Source organism: Marmota flaviventris, chromosome 2 (genome assembly GCF_047511675.1).
Source record: "Marmota flaviventris isolate mMarFla1 chromosome 2, mMarFla1.hap1, whole genome shotgun sequence".
Taxonomy (NCBI): domain Eukaryota; kingdom Metazoa; phylum Chordata; class Mammalia; order Rodentia; family Sciuridae; genus Marmota; species Marmota flaviventris.
The window spans coordinates 142,658,554-142,677,828 of record NC_092499.1 but is presented as its reverse complement, the minus strand read 5'-3'; the positions used below and the strand labels follow the sequence as shown (position 1 = coordinate 142,677,828).

Genomic DNA, 19,275 nt, shown 5'->3' with positions numbered 1-19,275 from the left:
GAATGGTGAGTGAAATATTGAGAAGTGTGTGAGTAAATAAAAATAGTGTTGACTAATAATAATAAAAAAAAAGATGTCTACCATATTCTCTCCGAACCTGAGACACCAGAACTTCAACAGAGGCAGCAAGATTAACTCAACAGTTTAAAGTTTAACTCAATAACCAACTGTGACAACAATTTGCTTTGTGGTAGCCGGATAAATAATGTTAATGGTGTCACCTTGCAAGGGGTTGGGGGCAGGAGGAAGGTGGGGAGGGAGTCCTTTATTATTTCCTTTGGTGGAGAAGGTTTTGGAGGAAAAGTGTTCTAAGGCCCTTTCCAGTCCCACCTTCTATTTAACTCTGATAAATTCCATTGCCTGACACACAGTTTCATCACCACACTTTGCTATCATACAAGTGCAGGGCAGATGAATGTGCATGTCCCTGGGACCCCACTTTGTGTCCCACATGTACTTTAGAAAAGTTGTACGTAAGACTAATTATTTTTAATAATTAAAAAACATTTCCCACCAATTTACAGAGTGTGTGGTTTGGGAAATACTTTGTAGTTCTCTCATTTTTTTAAAGGTCTATTTAGCCTTTCAAGCAAGGTATTGATGTGATCCAAAGAAACAATTACAATCCTTCGGAAGCCATGCATTTGTAGGAACTCTATGATTAAATGAGAATTCTTTGGGGCAAAGTTAAGGTCTAGCTACACTGATTTTGAGTCTGGATTTTTCTAGCTGTTTTCCTTAGAATTAGGGTACTTATGTATGTCTCTCTCTCTCTCTCTCTCTCTCTCTCTCTCTCTCTCTCTGTGTGTGTGTGTGTGTGTGTTTACATATGCATGTATTTTCTGGATATATTGAAATGTCTTTTATACATTATTTGGCAACAGGCAATATCCTCCCATTTCACAGTCAGATTCTGGACAACAGGACAGGACTCACCAGTGTCTTATTCTGGTCTCCCTTTAGGTTTTAAATTTTATCCCTCCAAATCTAGTTCTCAAAGACACAGTACCATTTTAATTTAACAGCTGCTACTCAGTTGATCTCTCTTCATTTTCCGTTGGGAGGCAGAGCTCTTGTACTGTCCAGTTGGAGTCTGGGAATGCTCAGCCAGTTCTGGTCCTTGTAACCAGAGTCCACTCAGCTTTGCTGGGTGTGCTGCCCCACAGGTCATCATCCTTTCACACCCAGCCCCCCAACCCCAGCCCTCAAAATCAGCCCTCCTTGTGGAGATAACCTGCTAGGTCAGATATCAAGCTGAGTATAATAATTAAAAGCACAGTAATAGCCAAGTCTAATGAAAGGTTAACGAGGCAAAAGAGATCACCCAGAAAAGCTACATTGAAGAATTGATGTGTGATTAAAAAAAAATCATTGTCAAAGAAAATTCTAATTACTGGTTTGGAGTAGCTGTTTAACAATCTGAGGTAAGATGGGAGGAAGTCAGTTTGGCCCCCTTCTCTAGACAGCATAACAAGCTTCAAAAGGAATTAGCCAATGTTTCCCAAACTTCAGTGATTCCCACATCCCCTTCACCAGCTTTCCCTATCTATCACCCACACACTGTCAACTACTTAACTTTTAAAAAAGGCTCATCTTTAAAAACTTGCCCTTATCCTAAACAATTCCATCTGGGAAACACAGGTTTGACAACATCATGATTACATACCTATTTAAAAAACTCTCAAAACCATTAATTCAAAAATATTTACCATGGAATTCCTAAAATCATCTACATTATCACAAGGAGTACCAGGAGTACTTGCACACCCTCAGGGGAAGGACTGGATTGAACAGTTAAGTATTTAAAGGAGGCAAACCATAAGAAATTAATAGAAAAAGGAGGATAATACTTATCGAGTCTCTGATGAAGGTTGATGAATGTATGTGAAAGACTTTTCTTTTTTTAATTCAGAAGGATACAAAGAAATCATAGTGAATGCAGACAGATCTGATTTCATAAAAACCTAAAACTGCTTATACAAAAAGCAAACCTCAACAAGCCCAGCTCGGTGATTCTTCACAAATCTAGGAGTGCTCCAGGTGAGGCCAACACTGCTCCCAACTGAATTTTTAAAAATCATAAAAATTTCTTGATGAATACACCATTTGGGACTCTAACAAAGCTGGTCATATACAGATTTTGCTCTCATGCACTACAGCTTTAAGAGATAATACAAAGATCCATTCTTCTTGTTTTTGAGTCAGTTCCCCATTTGGCCTCACTAAGGTATAATCGACAAATCGAAATTAAATATACAGTCAGCCCTCCAAATCCATGGCTTCAACCAACTTCACATAAAATTTTTTTTTTAAAATTGCTTCTGTACTGAACACGTACAGACTTTTTTCTTGTCATTATTCCCTAAACAATACAACATAACAACTACTAACATAACATTTCCATTAGATTAGGTATTCAAAGTGGAGATGACCTCAAGTATTTCAAAGGATGTGTGTAGGTTATATGCAAATACTGCACCATTTTATGCAAGGGACTTGAGCATCCCTGGATTTTTGTGTCTGCGGGGGGTCCTGCAATCAATCACCCACAGATACTAAGGACTCCCTGCATTTATGATTTACAATGTGATGTTTTGATATATGTATACATTGTGAAATGATTAAATTAAACTAATTAACATATCCATCATCTGACTTGTCATTCTTTTTTTTTTTTAGTGTGGTGAGAACACCGAAGATCCACCTGGTTGCATGTCTCAAGTATACAATACAGTGTTATTCGTTTTGGTCACCATATTGTACACAAGATCTCCAGAACTTATTCGTCCTGAAACTGAAATTTTGTACTCTTGGACCAACATTTCCCCTCCCCTGCCCCAAGCCCCTGACACCCAAGTTTAAAGGAACCAAATGCCCTGCTAACACCTGGCTCCTCTCTTTCTCTTTTCCTGCCTCTAGGCCAGGCCCTGAGGAACACTGAAGCCTGCTGACTTGGGCATCACAAATTCCTATATTTTTTATGTCCTATATTTTCACCAGTGCAGGGGTTTCCAACTTTACCTCTATCAATACTTAGGTCAGGGTATTTCTTTTTTGGTGGGGTTAGGACTGAGGGTGCTATCTGTGTGCTGTACGATACTCGGAAGCATCCCTCCTCATCCACTAAGTACCACGGGCAGCCCACAGTGTGATGATGAAAATTACCTTCATACATCACCAGTGTCCCCTGGGACAGTGGGGAAATGGCCTTCAATTGGGGACCTTTCCTCTGACTTTTGTTTTCATCTGGTGCCTCTCAGAAGCCAGATCCCCCATTCCACCCTGCTGTCCAGCTTATCCATAGCACCATTCCGTGCTGACCCCCAAACCCAGCCCCTGCACCTCCCTAACAATCACCCTGAGTTTCAGTTTTCAGCTACTTTTCCCTTCTCCTCCCAGAGAACTCCACTCTGTTACAGCATTTGTCACCTTGTTTCCATATTTAACTATTTCACAACCCACAGATTTAAAGAAATCCTGTCATTTACACAGTCTAAATGCCTCCTCTTACGGTTGAGAGAGTACGGATTGAGGCCTGGGTTTGCATGCCAGAGTCAGCTGCCTGGGCTGCTCCACCCACAGGGTAACTGCTGACAGTAGGATTCACTATGTCTCTTATTTTTTGTGTTCTGATGCATTGACATCTGGGGCCTTGCTGACCCTGGAGGGATTGCTAGGGTTAGCCAAGTCCTGGAAACAATAAAGGACTGGCCTGGGAGTGTGTCTTTCCAATACAAATCTGCCAAGCCACAGCCCATAACCCCACCAACTCATTTATTGGGCTGTCTCTCAGCGCCACTATTCTCCTTCTTTAGTCACCATAAGGCAAGATTCCAGGCAACGAGGGACAGCCCCCACACCCCAGAACCCATTATTCCAACTAGCCAAACCTAAGTCTGCTTACCCTGCCTTGCCCGTTTCTTCCTATGGAAACCTCAGTAAAGGCTCCTGTCAGTTTTCCCCTCTCCCTCTGTCTCCTGGTCTACCCTGACTTGGTATGCTGAACCCCTCCTCCTGGGGTCCGGGAGTATAACAAACCATTTTTTTTTCAATGGCAGTCATCTCTTGATCTATTGGCCTTCCCACACCTAAATAATAATGAAATCTATACTAAAACGGGGCAGGACCCTGTCTTGTTCACTTTTGTAGCTTTGCACAATGCACATGACCTGGCCCAACTGGGGATCTGTGGATCCAGTTGAACTTCAACCTTAAATGAAGGCTTTCTGGAGTCTTCCCTGAAGTTAGCATCCCTGTTCCTGTATGTTCATGAAGTCTATGCCGTGATCATGGGATGGGGAAGACCATCTTTCAAAGAAAGACTGCAGAAGTTTGGCTCTAGAATGAATCACATGACTTGACAAGGGATTTGGTTTTTTTACTAATTAGATTTTGTCTAAAATGTTATTAAAATAAGCTGCTACCTGCTTGGTTGAGTGACAGAAGATGATCAGGTGAGAAAAATTTGCTAAAGATAATTTGCAAAGTGCTGAAATCATACAAACACAGATGCTTAGATCATCCAAATGAGAAAATATATGGGAAGGCATTTTGCACACTATAAAGAACTCCATAAAACAAGGTCTAATATTAGTAATAACAACTGTCCATTTGACCCTTCTACAATATTTCCAGCCATAGTGATGACAGAGGTTGACCACTTTAAAGGTCTCCATTTTATAAAGTCAATTTCTTTCCTATCACAGACATGATAGTCCTTCCTAGTAGAGTGTATACTGTAAACTAAGGCAATAAATAAGAACATTATGATAGCAAAACATAACACCATGCACAGTTGGATCTGTTTTTTGTGAAAAGCAATTAGCAAACCTGAAAACTGGTTAGCTCTTCATCCGAGCCCAACTGGTTTTTTAAATTCTTATTTTGCCTGTTACTATTTTAATTGACAAATTCTAAGTGTATGCATTTGTGGGGTACAATGTGTTTTTCTCATCCAGTCCACCACGCACAATTTACATTGTGTGCAGTCAAGGTAAAGCGCACCGTCTCACTGTGTTAAGAGTTCCCCACGTTTGCAGTCTCTCACTGGAGAATCGGGCTCAGAAAATGCACTTTCAGGAGCTGACAGCTTTAATTAAGAGTCTGGACCCAACTTAAACACTTGATTAGTCTTGAGAGTAGGAGATTAAACCAAAGCACAATTCATGGATTTGCAGATGGTTCTTCCTTCACATTTTTTGGAAGATACTGAATGCTTTTTTTCTAATTTGTGCATAAAAACCACTGCCTGCAGAGACACCAGAAACACTATAAGTATATGGCCCCATGGACATGTGGTAGGGAGAAAAGTGGGGAAAAGGATGATTTGGGGTGAATCTCATGAACTGAGCTAGGGTTAGGAGTTTTATTTTGTTTCAAAGGGTTTGTCCCCCAATTTTTTATTGTGGTAAAATACACACAAAATTTACCATTGTAGCTTTTTTTTTTCAGTAATTACTGGGGATTGAACCCAGGGGTGCTTTACCACTGAGCTACATCCCCAGCCCTTTTAAACTTTGAGACAACGGTCTCACTAAGTTGCTGAGGTTTTTGCTAAATTGCCAAGGCTGACCTTGAACTTGTGATCCTTCGGCTTCACCAACCTGAGCTGCTGGGATTACAGGCATGCACCCATATGGCTGGCTCTATTCTAACCATTTTTAAGTGTGCAGTTCAGTGGTATAAATATATTCATATTGTGCAGAAATTACCATGATCCCTCTCCAGAACTTTTTCATCATCCAAACAGAAACTCTGAACTCATTAAGCAACTCCCTGCCTCGTTACCTCAATTTCATTCTCTCTTTACCTTTATGAATTTGCTTATTCGAGATTTTTTTTTGGGGGGGGGGTACCAGGGATTGCACTCAGGGGCACTCAAGCACTGAGCCATATCCCCAGCCCAATTTTTGTATTTTATTAGAGACAGGGATTCACTGAATTACTTAGCGCCTTGCCGTTGCTGAGGCTGGCTTTGAACTTGCTTTGAACTTTGATAACTCCTATCTCAGCCTGGGATTACAGGTGTGCATCACCACACCCGGCCTTATTCTAGATATTTTACATGGGTAGAATCACACAGTATTTGTTCCTTTGCATCTGGCTTCTTTCATTTAATGTCACGTTTTCAAGTTCATTCACATAGCTTGGATCAGAAGGCTGGCATTTGATGAGACAGGTGTAAGAGGCAGAACATCATGTTCTTTGGAGGGAAAAGCACTCTCTACTCCCTGCAGGTTGGTGTCCAGAGCTAAGGACCTGTGATTTGAAGGGAGAAGAGGGCCCAATATTTGACCAGTATGTGGTGGCTCAGGGGATCCTTGCTGAGAGCTCATCTGGCTAGAAGCTTTCTCAATTTGTTGCCAGCAAATTGAGCTCCGCTGCCCATCTCCTCCTCTCTTTGAGGAGTTGCCTGTACTTGCTCAGATGAGCACGAGGCCTCATCCTTGAGTGACCCAGTGTGGGTCCTCACTAGGAGACTGGCAAGATAATTTCACCACCTACTGTGAGTGAGAGGCAGTTGTCATGAGTCCTCCCCTGTAATCTTTGCAGTTCCTTCTGGGTTGGTCCCAGTGAGACAATTACTGACCTCATGGTATGATCAGCACTAATGGAGACTTTCTTCTAAACCTCCCAGTCATCCTGGCGCAAGGAATTTTCGATGGTTACTGCTGGGTAGTCCTTGATGGAAGCCTTGCATTTTTCTACCAGGTGGGCTATGGTGATGTGATTGCTGGGGTGATTTGGAGACCTGAAGTTCAAGGTCATATTTTTGAAAGACCTTGAGAAACTCTAAGACCTGGAGGATTGTGCCCATGCTGTTCACCACCTTAAGTGTAGCTGTCCTTGCCAATCACATTCCATGGCACCTCTAAGACTCTGCATCTTCTAGGGAGGAGTTGGCTAACTTTTCTTCTAAAGAGCCAAACAGTAAGTATTTTAGGCTTCTATAAAGCCAAGAGGAAAAACTGAAGATATTATGCATGTCCTTAAGTAATAAGAGAGAAACATTTCTACAAATGTTTTATTGATGATATTAAAAATATAATAATAATTCTATCTAATTTTTTTCATACATAAAAAATTTCATGAGGTTTATAATGAGAAGAATGCAATTTCTTTTTTGTGGGGTAAGATTTTGATAATTGGGGTTCTGAGTTGGTATTCCTGTCATGATGATGGAAATGTGGGCTCAATCTTCTGCTAAGCCTTCCTTTGATTCAGAGACACTGTTATCTTCTCTCCTGTCAACTCTCTGGAACGTGTTATCCAAATATTTTTTGGAACTTATGTTCTACCTTTATGGTGTTGAGAACCTTTCATATGAGAAAGTAGATTAATAGAGCAAGCTCTGAGATAAGATGCTCTGAGTCTGAAATCTTCCCCAAATAATTACTAGTTGATAATCTTAGCTTATTACTTATCCTATCTGGATAAGCTTACATTTGTTTACTCCTCTATAGAATGAGTAATAGTATCAATTTCCCAGGGTTGTTGGAAAGATTACATGAGCGAATAAATGCAAAAATTTAGAACAGTTGGTTGTACCACATGTTGCAAATCACTAGATGTTAAAAGTTATTCTTTTTTTTTTCATTTTTTGCCTTGAGGACCACATGATAACAGGCAGGTGGCTGGGTGTGACCTTTGAGCTACAGAATGTTGCTTACCCCATTCTAGAATGTGAGGAGAAAGATGCCGCTTTGTGCTCCATAAAGAAGTCATGTTAGCCTTATTTTCCTTATGGTTAAGCATGGCTTTCCTAAAGTCTCAGCTCCAATAGGGAGGACCATGAGCTCCTGCCCTACCAGATCATCACCAGTATGAGAACCATCATGGAGAATATTGAAGGTTAGAACTCGATGGTCACTTCTGTATCGCCAGAGGACCCAACATGATAGCACAGGGGCCCCCCTTGCAATGGCCTCAGTTTTACAAGGAACAAGTGACACTTCTAAGTATGTTTTTTGCACCAAATGTAGGCTTATTATCTGTGCTACTCAAGCCAATGCTTTCCTCCCGTTCCAAACATGCAACTTCTTGCCCATCAGGTTAGACCTATCAGATTTCCTGCCATGCACAAAAGAATTTAGGACACTTGTTCGTATATTGCAAGTCATATCCTGTGCTGATGCTCTTGAACCTCATCGATACTGAGGTACTGCTGGCCTTGGTGGCTCTGGAGATGAGTGTAGGTTTCAGCCTTGACAGTGGTGTCTCCATGAGAGTTGAAATCTCTGGCACTGGGAGGGTACTGCAGAGGCCAACAGGGAGTGTTAAGTCAGCAAGCTCATGCTGTCTTTCATATCCCCGAGCTCTCCTTATCGACTGCTCAGCACTTTTCTTGCTATCTTTTCTTTTTTCACTTAAATACTAGCTTCATTTGATTTGTCCATTTGCTTTGATTTTACCAAATTTTTGCTTGTTAATCAGCTTTCTTTGGTGTACAAAAAGGTGCCAGTTCACTCTTGGCTCTCTCCTTTGCTCAACTTCAGAAAACATCCCCTAGAACCTAGAGCTTTGATTATGTTCCAGTCAATTTTCCTAGTCTTTACATAAAAGTACTTACAGGCATCTGCACATCAAAATGCAAGTAAACAAGTCACTCAGATGCCAAGAATTTCCCACCATCCTTATTCCTGATCTTTCCTCTTTCTCATCATGAAACTGTGGGTCACTTATAACCAGAGGGTCCACAATATATATATATATATATATATATATATATATATATATATATATATATTTTTATCCAAATGAGAACACTTTCAGAGTAAATGGAGGTACTGACCAGGGAAGATACATTAGCTGGCGCTATTAATTCACATAAGGCTTGTCCTCTGATTTACATTCCTGTCTCTTTTAAAGGAGACAGACTTTACATTACAGACATTGAAGATTATGCTGCATTCTAAAATCCCTACCATTCAAAAACCCAGAAACTGAAGCAGCTAAAACTCCAAGGTGATCCATATGTATGCTGTAGATTGAGCTGGAGCTGGTGAAAAGCTGGAAGAGAAGTCGACTTCTAAAGATGTTTGTGGCCATGGTGACTTTTCTTAGTCCTCCTGCTCTATGGTGAGCCAGGGCCTATTGTGTGTGTCCTGGTTTCCTGGTCCTCACCTGCAACAGGTGGTCCTTACCCTCAGCTACTACTGTCCCATGCATTCAGCTTCACCACCAACCACAGAGACTGCAACCAAGCATAGTCTGGGGTCCTGCTCATCCCAGTATTGCCACAAAGGCATATTTCCATATTTCCTGCACAGTCCATGTGCTCTAAAGAGTTACAAAATGAAGACATGCATCAAAAAAGTTGAAGGTGTCCCTCTTCTGTAGAAAGAGGATTGCATTTCCTGGAAGCATGCCTTAGAGGGGACTGAGGGAAACCCTGCTGCTCCACCTGCAGCTCACCCACTCACACCCAGGCAATCTCCAGATTCAGGACCTTTGTACTAGCTGTTCCCTATCTGCGTAATGTCTGTCCCTCAAGTAACCCCATGGAATGCTTTTCTTCCTGCAAATCTCTGTGCAAATGTCACCTTTTGGCAGGCGGGGGGGGGGCAGTTTTCAGAACCTCCATTTAAAATAGCCTCGATGTAGCCTGACCACTGTGGCTCTCCCCCTACCAGACTTCCAGCTTTAATCTTCTCACAACTATATTCATTTATTAAAGGCATTGTCAGACTCTGCCACTAGAATGTAAGCTTTATGATGAACTCACGGACCTGTCTTTTGGCTGCCATCCCCAGTGTTGGGCACAGTATCTCTAGGGGTCAATAAATATTTGTTAATAGGACTCAGCCTCCCGCCTTTCTCTTGTTACAATGAAGACACCAGCTGTCCTCTTATCCAACGCAAGTGACTGCTTGTGTTCTGAATTATGTCCCTTCTTGCCTTTTGAGACTCTTATTATTGGCCACATTTTCTCTCTTCCATGTCTTCAACAGCTTTCTTTAGCTATGTAATAATTCTAATATCTACCCTGGGACTAATGTAACTTGGGCTACATTAGTAGGCTCCACACATTTCACATGAGTTCATTTGTACCTTGCAGTTGTCCTGAGGGGCAGGAATGATTATCCATTTCTACATATGAAGGAACTGAGGTTCAGGGCAGGTGAAAAATTTTCCTGGGCCCACAGAGCCACTGAAAAGGTCCACCAGGACTTGCACCTGGTAGGCTGACTGAAGAACTCAGATCTTAATTATTATGCCATGCTGCTGGCTCACATTCAGAGCATTTAAATATATGTTTGTTCAATATTATCTCAATTTTATGCAAAAATAATAAATAATAATAATAAATACTATTCATAATACTAATATTATTAATTACTATTAATATTCCCCTCAGTTATTTCTCTCTCTCACCAGCACGTTTGAAACATGTCTACACTGGTCATCTGTTTCTTCACTCCATCCTCTACTTGTTCCTCTCCAATCTGGTTTGTGTCCCCGTCACTCCGTCCAAGGAGCTCTCATATGACCACTCTGCAATGGCATTTCTCAGTTGCTATCTTATTTGAACCCCATCAGTGTTCAGCAATGGTGGCCACTTCCTTCTTCCTGGATCTGGGTCTGGTGTGTACCTTCTCCCTGGATCACCACGTGGCCCTGGGCAGAGCGTCTCCACTTTAAGACTAGAGAGGCAAATCCCTGGTGAGAACACTGTGGAGGAGACCTGCCGTTGTGAAGAGACACGATGACAATCCCAAGTGAAAGGATGGGTTGAGTTTACAGGGAATCAAGATTCCTTCTGGCTCAGAAATCCATTATTTTAAATAATCTCTTCGCAACATTTTAAGGGTCCACTTACAATGACATAAAATACCTCCTTGATTCTTTTGGTTCCCCTCGTGGAAGTTCCCACAATTAAAATCTTTATACTCACATCAATAAGATTTTGTTCAGTATTACCTTCTATAGTTTTTTCTTTTAAAGTGATAGTTAAATAAAATTTCCAAGTAGAAAACATTGTCATAATTTTTTATTTATTTCCAAACTAAATTGTCTCCTTCCTGCCACCAAGGTTTACTTCCTGAGAGTGATGTCTAAATTATCCCAGGTGACAAGCCTTATTCCAGACAAGCATGTGAAGGAGAGGCAGATTCCAACAGACCAATTAAAATATCAATGACTACTTCATTCGCTTGAGCCCTACCATGTGTCAGGCACTGTGCCAGAGGGCTGATATATCAGTGTTCTTATTTCTTATTCTGTTTTATACACAAGACACTCAAAGCTCATAAAGGTTATGGAATTTTCCAGGGTCACCTCACAAGTAAACCCACAGAACAGGGATTCAGAGGGTGATTCAAAGGTGGCCAAACCTCGTGTGCCTGCAGAAGGCTGTCCCTGCACCTGCCTTTAACCTATGGCAGTTAAGAATTTAATAGACAGTAAAGGGCATACCAAACAATCAAGAGAAAGCAAAGGTTACTCAACAAATAAGTTGTGAGACAGTTGGTTAGCTAATTGAGAAAATATTCAAGTTAGACTCTCTACGTACATCACACCAATAAGGTTAAAACATGGCCCAGACATTAAAAGCTATACTTTGGAACAGTTTCATATGAAAATTCACTGAATCTTCCATTGCCTAGTTATTTAGTCTCCATTAATGACAGTCACTGGGCCTCTTGCTGCATATGCAGCATTAACCTCGACTGTCATTTTCCCCTTTTTTATTGTAGAAGAAGTATACTGCCACAAAACCTTAACTGAAAGGTTGGCAGCCCTGAGAACGTCTCATTTCATTCATGTTGTCTAGTATGGATAAATCCATGCTCTTTCAAGAGATACAGAATGCCTGTCCAACATGACATGCTCTGCTCTTGAACCTGCCTGGCGGGGACTTGAAAGGCCTCTGCATTCAACCTTGCTTTCTTCCTTCCTTTTTGTTCCCTTCTTGATGGACCTGCATTCAGACACAGCATCCCTATTAACGTCAGCTGCAGTCTTTCATGAGAAAATTCCTGGAGGGTACCTGGGCTGGAGAAAACTTTGAAGTTGCTTTTCTTCTGTGTGTTTGATGTGTCTCCTTCATGACCATGGCTGGTCATAGGGAAATGGCCACATGTTCTGCTCTGGTGGCCATTATGATCACTATTCAGGAAGACTCAGTGTCAGAAAAAAGGAGGATGGGCAGGACCATCAGTTAGGAGACTGGAGTTCTGGATCCTGATAGGCTCCTGTCTTGCTGCTCTGGACCTCTCTCAGTCTTGTAAATGGAGACTTTGCTGTAGGACTAAATTGAGATGCCCTAGACAGATGCCCTTATGGTTTGGCTATGAGGTGTCCCTCCAAAACTCCTGTGTTGATGAGGAATGTTCAGAGGTGAAATGACTGGACTGTGAAAGCTGCAATCTAATCAGTTCATCCCAGTTTGAGAAACTGTCTGGGTGGTACCTGCAGGCAAATGGGGCATGGCTGGAGAAGGTGGGTCACTTGAGCATGCCTTGGAAGGATGCATCTTTCCTGAGGTCCCTTCACCCTCCTCTTGTTAGAGTCTGTAAACAAGTCAGGATGGCGCCTGGCATTTTGCCAGAGAAATGTTAGAGTCTGTAAACAAGTCTGGATGGCGCCTGGCAAAATGCCAGAGGGAGTGGTTTGTGAAGTAACGCCAGCGAGCCATTAAGTGTGGAGATTTCTTATTGGTTGACTGATGTATCGAGTTTATGAAAATTAAGATAAGCTGTGTGGAATGTATAAATACCTCTGTTGTCCTACAATAAACGGCTCCTACTCCTGCTGTATCAATCTACACAAGTTGTTCGTCACCCCCCGGTTATTTTGCTGCAGCCGGACTGTGGCATCCTCTCCCTCCTTTCTGATCAGCCATGAACAGAGAAGCACTCCTGCACCATGCCTTTCCTCCATGATATTCTTTCTCACTCGGGGCCAATGGACTCAGCCAACCATGGACTGAACCTTTGAACCATGAGCAAAATAAACTTTCCCTCCTCTAAGTTGTTCTTCTCAGATATTTTGGTCACAGAGATACAAAGTTGAATAATACAGATGTGCATGTCATTTGCAGTGTTGTTGAAGGTGACACTACTGCCCAAACAAACCAGTTGCTGCCTGTGGAGCCTGACCAATCCTCTTGGAATAGCTGTCCCTAGGGAGGTTGCTTTTCAATAGTGCAGACATTTAGGGAGACATCAGAAGTCATGGAGGAAAGAAAACGGTGAGGGTTAACCTTGGTAAAACCATGCTTCCTGATGCTCTGCTGTTTTCTCAGATGATGTTCCGAGGACCCTGCCTAGAAGGGAGTCTGCCAGAGAATAACCTTGTGCATTTTATTTTCTTCACATGAGAGGCACATCTGAAAGTCACATGGCCGAGAGATAGGCCAGGCATGCCCACAGTCCACAAGGTTGTGCAGGACAAAACCCCAATGGGACCCTCATGTAGAGACCCTTGAAGTGGGGTCTGGTCCCTTCCTGAGCAGGTCCTACCACAGGCTGGCTTCAGGTCAAGTCTTTGCTCCGTCAATGAACTGAGTGAGACCCCCAAAAGATCCTTTAGGCCATAGACTTCTTCCTCCTTCATCCTATAGTGACACTTTCTCCAGGTTTTCTTTGAACTTCTCTCTCCCCTTGTTCCCATCCTTTCCCCTGGATGTTGGGGTTGCTCCAAATGCTGCCTTATATGGTTGGGATGTTAAACCCCAACTTCCATTGTCCATCTATATGCTGGTGGCTCTCTGATTCACCCCTGCATACCTCATTCCTAACACCTGGCTATCTCCATATACCTCACACCATCTCTCTTTCCTGCTCTCACCTGGTGTTCTTGCAGAGAGTGGCACCCCAACTAGATCTTTCAGAAACAGGGCTCTGTCTATGCTCCCCTCTGCCCCTCAGCATGCTTCCCCTCTGAGGGTCCCCCACCTTCAGATTTGAGCTCATACACCTGAGGAGAGCAATTGCTGGTGTCCCCACTCCTCACCCTGGGTTGCCGCTGTGGCCTGCATCTTCTGCCCCTGAGCAGGGGCTGCTTGTCTGCCAGCCCCTCCCATGTAGGACCCTGCTTTCTGCAATGCAGAGTGAACATGACTCTCCCTCCTTTAAACTCTTCAATCTTCCCTCGTGGGTCCCCCTAGCTTTCAAAATCTAGTTCAGATTCCTCCTCAGAGCACAGAAGACCCTTTCTAAGCTGCCTGTCTGTCCTCATCATCTTCTTCTCCACCTGCTAACTCTGCAAAGCAACGAGCAGTTTCTGGAACATGAGTCAGTTTACAAGGTTGTGCCTTTGAATATCAAGTCCTCTCTTAGAAATTCCTTACTCTATTTTTCATTTAGTGAAGTAAGAGTTTATAAACAGCTAACCTCAGGTCTTATCTGACCTAAAAATGTATTTGGGGGCTTACATTGTTTTAACCTTTTAAAAATCAGAGGTCACCTTAAAATACCTTAATTTCTGACTTCTTTTGAACAGTCAGAAAATCTAGCAACACTGAACCATAGTAATTGCTGGAGTTGAGAAGTGGCTGTGTCCTCTGGTTGACAGGTATATGCTGCATTTCCTACAGCCCACCCCACTCTTATTGCCTTATACTGAAATACTTATGTAAGTGGGCTTGCCTGGATCCTGAAGGCATCCGAGTTTGAGATTACTGGACTCATTCTTATCAAGCAGCAAAACTCAGCTCATGTCGCCTTCTGCATAAACATATCTGGCTCAGGAGCCTCTCCCCTGTGAGGTTCAGGCAGGACTGAGGATGCAACAAGGATGCTAGTTTCTTGTTCCTTCTCAGTGATGAGAGGCTTACTAATAAAATCAAGCACATGCAGAAGGCAGTACACCCAGGGACACAGTCAATTTTCCTGTAATGTCAGAAAATAAAAGTGCTGGAAAAGAAAATTCAGGAGTTTTGTGCTTCCTAAGAGACCTCTCTTTAGTTGGACTTTCCAATTAACCAACTGATAGTACAGGAAAAGGAAGGCAGCCCGACTCGGGAAGGATGCTTCTTTGCAGGTGTCAGTCATCCACCTCACCTCTCCCATTCCATGTTCTGTAAAATTCTGAAGCTCTGGGAGGAACTGGGGTTGGAAAGGGCTTCTGATCTTAGGATCCTCACTGTGAGCTGCTTCCTGTTTGCCTTGGGGGGAATCTAGAGAGGGAACTCGGTGTAGAAATAAATGAACTCCAGTCATGTCTATTAAGGGCATGAAAAATGACTTCACCCAACAAACGTCACTATAGCTTGCAGCAGCAGGTAGGATGGGGAGGGGACTGGCACAGAGAGAATGGGGACTCCTAAGCCTGTGGGCAGGTTGATGCTAGACTCACAAGTCTGAGTGAGGACTTAAGGAAGACTTTGCTTGGTTGTACAAAGCCAAGAAAGGAACGGTCATAGGGTTCCCACCACCTGAATCCTTACCTGGGGCAGTCGTCATGGGTTTCCTCCTCCGCCCCCCTTCACAGCATTCTTATTCCTCCTATTCCAGTGAGACAGGTTAAATATATCCAAGGATTTTTAGCAAGGAGGACTCTGGAGGCAGAATCGGAACTTGGCTGTCTGACAGACTGTCTCCAAATGGTGAACTAGGTCAAAGGTGGTGGTGGCGGGGTCATCAGAACCAGAACTGGGTCAAAACTGAGACGGTGTGAGAAGCAGACTGAGAAGTCAGAGGGCAGAGCCAGCCTATGTCACTTCACCTGACTCCATACAGATGCCAGAAGCCAAAGTTAAGCCATGTCAAGGCAAGGTGCGTGTGTAAGAACCAGGGGTTGTCCCCGCTGACTTGATTCCTGTGCCCTCCTTCTTGGGGGTTCTGGACTATGCTTTGAATATTTCCAGCAGATTCTGACAGGATGTTCAAACTGTGCAGAAGGCTGGGAGGCTGGTTCCTGTTCTAAATATCCACAGGTGAGAGGTACAAAGGTGGAATGAACAGGTAGTCCCTGTTTCCTCTGCTTTTCCTGTTGCCCTGAGTATCAGCACAGATCCCCCTGGTGGACTGGGCCTGAAGGGGGTATCAAAGTCAGAGGCCTTATTTTAGTCAGCTTTTCAGCCACTGTGACCAAAAGACCTGAAAAGAACAATTTTAGAGGAGAAAAGGTTTATTTGGGGCTCATGGTTTCAGAGGTCTCAGTCCAAAGACAACCAATTCCGTTGCTCTGTGCCTTAGGTGAGGGAGAACATCATGGCAGAAGAGTGTGGTAGAGGAAAGTGCTCAGGACATGGCACCAGGAAACTCAGCTCCCAAAATACACACTCCAAAGGCATGCCCCCGATGAACTACCTCCTCCAGCCACGTCCTACCTGCCTACAGTAACCGCCTATTAGGGAATTAATGCTCTGATTATATTAAGGCTCTCATAACCCAATAATTTCACCTCTAATTTCCTTGCATTGCCAAACACATGAGCTTTTGGGGGGCACCTCACATCTAACCCATAAAAGGCCTCTTAGCTTCCAGGGTCTGGGCTGGGCTCTACATGGTGCCCTAGGCATAATGGCAAGGTATCATTGAAGGTTTCATATCCAGAGCAGCTTCAGAGCTTCACCCTCTTCTCAGATCTCCTTCCATCCACCAGTTCTCTGTAGAAAATTTCAGGAAAAAAGGCTGGAGTGAAGCCAGACAGGTGAGGGGCTGCCATTCTTTGGAGTTTAAAATTATCCAGAAGCAAGGAGAATTCTTATCCTGCTGACTTCTCCACCTGAACATAGCAGACTGCAAAAGGATGAGAGATTTAACCCTGCTTTTCCGGACAGATAATATGTTCCTGTAAAAACCCTGGCATGGGGTGGACTTTACAACAGGCACATTTGAAGCAGGTGGTGCTTTGGGAAAACGTGAGGGCAAAGACGGAAGGAAACCACCCACCACTTGGTGGGGGAGGGGAGAATGAGATCCTCTTTCCCGGCTCTGTTTTCTTAACAGAAATGCCTCTTTGATACAATACTGTTAAAAAAAAATGAGGTAGCAAAAAAGAACAAGCGCTTTGGTGTGATCCCTAGTGCCACCTCAACAAACAGTATGCAAAGAAGAGTTTCCTTACTCCTTAAAATGAGTAAACTGTGAAAAGTGAGAGGTAATGAATACAGCTTGGCAGGTGCTATTCTGATCTTAAGTGTATTTTTGATTATTGTTCTTATTAAAACTCTCAGTTATAGCTGAGTTTCTCTTTCTTCCCTTATTTTTGATCCAATTAATGTGCACTTACTGAGTACCTACTGTGTGATAGGCGCAGGGGTCATAGTGGGGATGCAGACAGTGTCCTGTTTAAAGAGGCTAAAAATTGAATTTGGAAACAGGACACGCACACTCGTGTGTACACACACACGTGTGCACTTGCACACACAAGGACAAAAACTCTAGCAAGGAACAGAACTATAAATACCCACCTACCTACCCATTCCTTGGGTGGTGCTAAGAAGAAAACACATGGGTAGCAGTGAGAGGAGACAGATAACACACCTAGGGCAGGCTCGGGAATGAAGCAGAAGGTCTCTTTTAGGAGGTGGCATTTGTCAGAACTCTAAAGGATGATGGGGAGCCAGCCTTGCTAAGCACCATGGGAAGAGCCTCAGGCAGAGGGCTTTGCAGGGCCACTACCCTGAAGACAAGCGGGAGCCAGATGGATTGGTGGATCCCAATCCTTCTTTCTTTAAAATTCATGGTATTTCTGGCCTCTCCATACCCCAGACTATTCTCATTGTCTGTTTTAGTGAGCTTTTTATCAACAGACCTGACAAAAACAAAGTAGAGGAGGAAAGGTTGACTTTGGCTCACAGTTTTGGAGCTCTCAGTCTATAGATGGTCAATGCCTTAGCTCTGGGCCCAATATGAGGCAGAACATCATGGCAGAAGGGCATGGTGGAGGGGCAGGGTGGAGGAAAGCTGCTGGGGACATGGCAACAAAGAAGCAGAGAGAAGCTCACCAGGACAAAATATAAACCCCAAAGGCATGCCCCTAGTACCTACCTCCACCAGCCATACCCTACCCACCTACAGATACTGCCCAGTGAATCCACATCAGTGGATTAATCCATGGATTAGGTCACAACTCCCATAATCTAATCATTTTACCTCTGAATGTTCTTGGGTTTTCTCACATGGGGAGCTTTCTGGGGATACTACATATCCGAACCTTAGTAGTATCTGAACCTTTATTCCTCCTCATCCCCATCCCACCCCTGTTCATTGGTCCCATTTTGCTTTCAAGATTGTGGATTTGCTGGAGAACCTTTCCCCCTCCCCTGCTCTCCCCTGTGGTTTTCTTTACCTTATTTTTATAAATAAATTCTTGTATTAGCAGAATATTCTCTGGCCTGCCTCCACCCCTGACTTGCATCTCCTTCCTTTCAGACTATTCTCATTGTCCTCCTTGATCCAGGACCTATCTTTAGAATTTCATCTCACCTCAACATTCTAAAGAAACAGGTCTCCCAAATGTCACCAGGAACCAGCCGAGTATCGAGCTCAATGATCCTTGAGCATCCTCCTCGAGGGCCTGCCTGCGAGGAGCACTCGCCTTTCTTGCTCCCAGCTCTGGCCTCTCACTTCTTTAACTATTCTTCTCCATAGTTTCTGCTTCCAACTCTTTGAATGAGAGCAAAGACCAAGGCGTAACATCGAAGCTTTTGCTATTATAGGGACTTTGTCTACATTAACTGCTGCAACAACTATCTCTCCAAAAAGTGGCTTCAGGAATTCAGGCATTATTGATAGTCCCAAGAGTGTTGGAGGGTTGTCATTCTTTTGTGTAACCACAATACCCTAACTCTCTCTGCCTTTCCATTGATAGCTACCACACTGGCCCAGACTCTGGGTGATGTGGGTGGTCTTCCTAGTTTCTGCCCTTACCAGTAACTTGAGCCTTTTCTGCTCATGGCTTATACAAATCATTTCTAGGGTTCAAATTGTCCATAGCAGCTTGTCTTAAGCACACATTGTTTCCCTTAAGAATCTTTTCAAATTTATGAATCTTCTAATGCATAAATTAGAAGAAAAATGCCTATAGTTTCCAAGAGTTCATGGATCACCTGAAACTTCATTAGAGACCATTTAGAAGTCTTCATACCCAAAGTTAAACCAAAAACATCTCCCCAAATCCAAGTTTTTTTAGCACCTGACATCCTGGCTTGGAGTCCTCTTCCTGTCTTCTTTTCCTCCACCTCAAGGTCCTTTCAAACTTCTCTTGCCACAAACACAAGAGCAGCTCCCTGTCCACAGGTAATTCCTTGGTTCTGGTCATTCTTCCTACCTGGATCACTAGCTTCATTCTTTTCCCAGATAAGTCCTTGGACCCTTTGTT

The 19,275-nt window shown here is 43.2% G+C and overlaps 1 protein-coding gene and 1 non-coding gene across 3 annotated transcripts in view; both read right to left on the bottom strand.

Moving 5' to 3' along the window:
• The window catches only part of St8sia2 (ST8 alpha-N-acetyl-neuraminide alpha-2,8-sialyltransferase 2), a 66,336-nt gene that overhangs the window by 32,022 nt on the left and 15,039 nt on the right, over positions 1–19,275 (bottom strand). The gene's annotated exons all lie outside the window — the stretch shown is intronic.
• LOC114081069 (small nucleolar RNA U109) lies at positions 11,689–11,827 on the bottom strand. The gene has a single exon (XR_003580716.2). It is a non-coding gene; the product is annotated as a small nucleolar RNA U109 (small nucleolar RNA).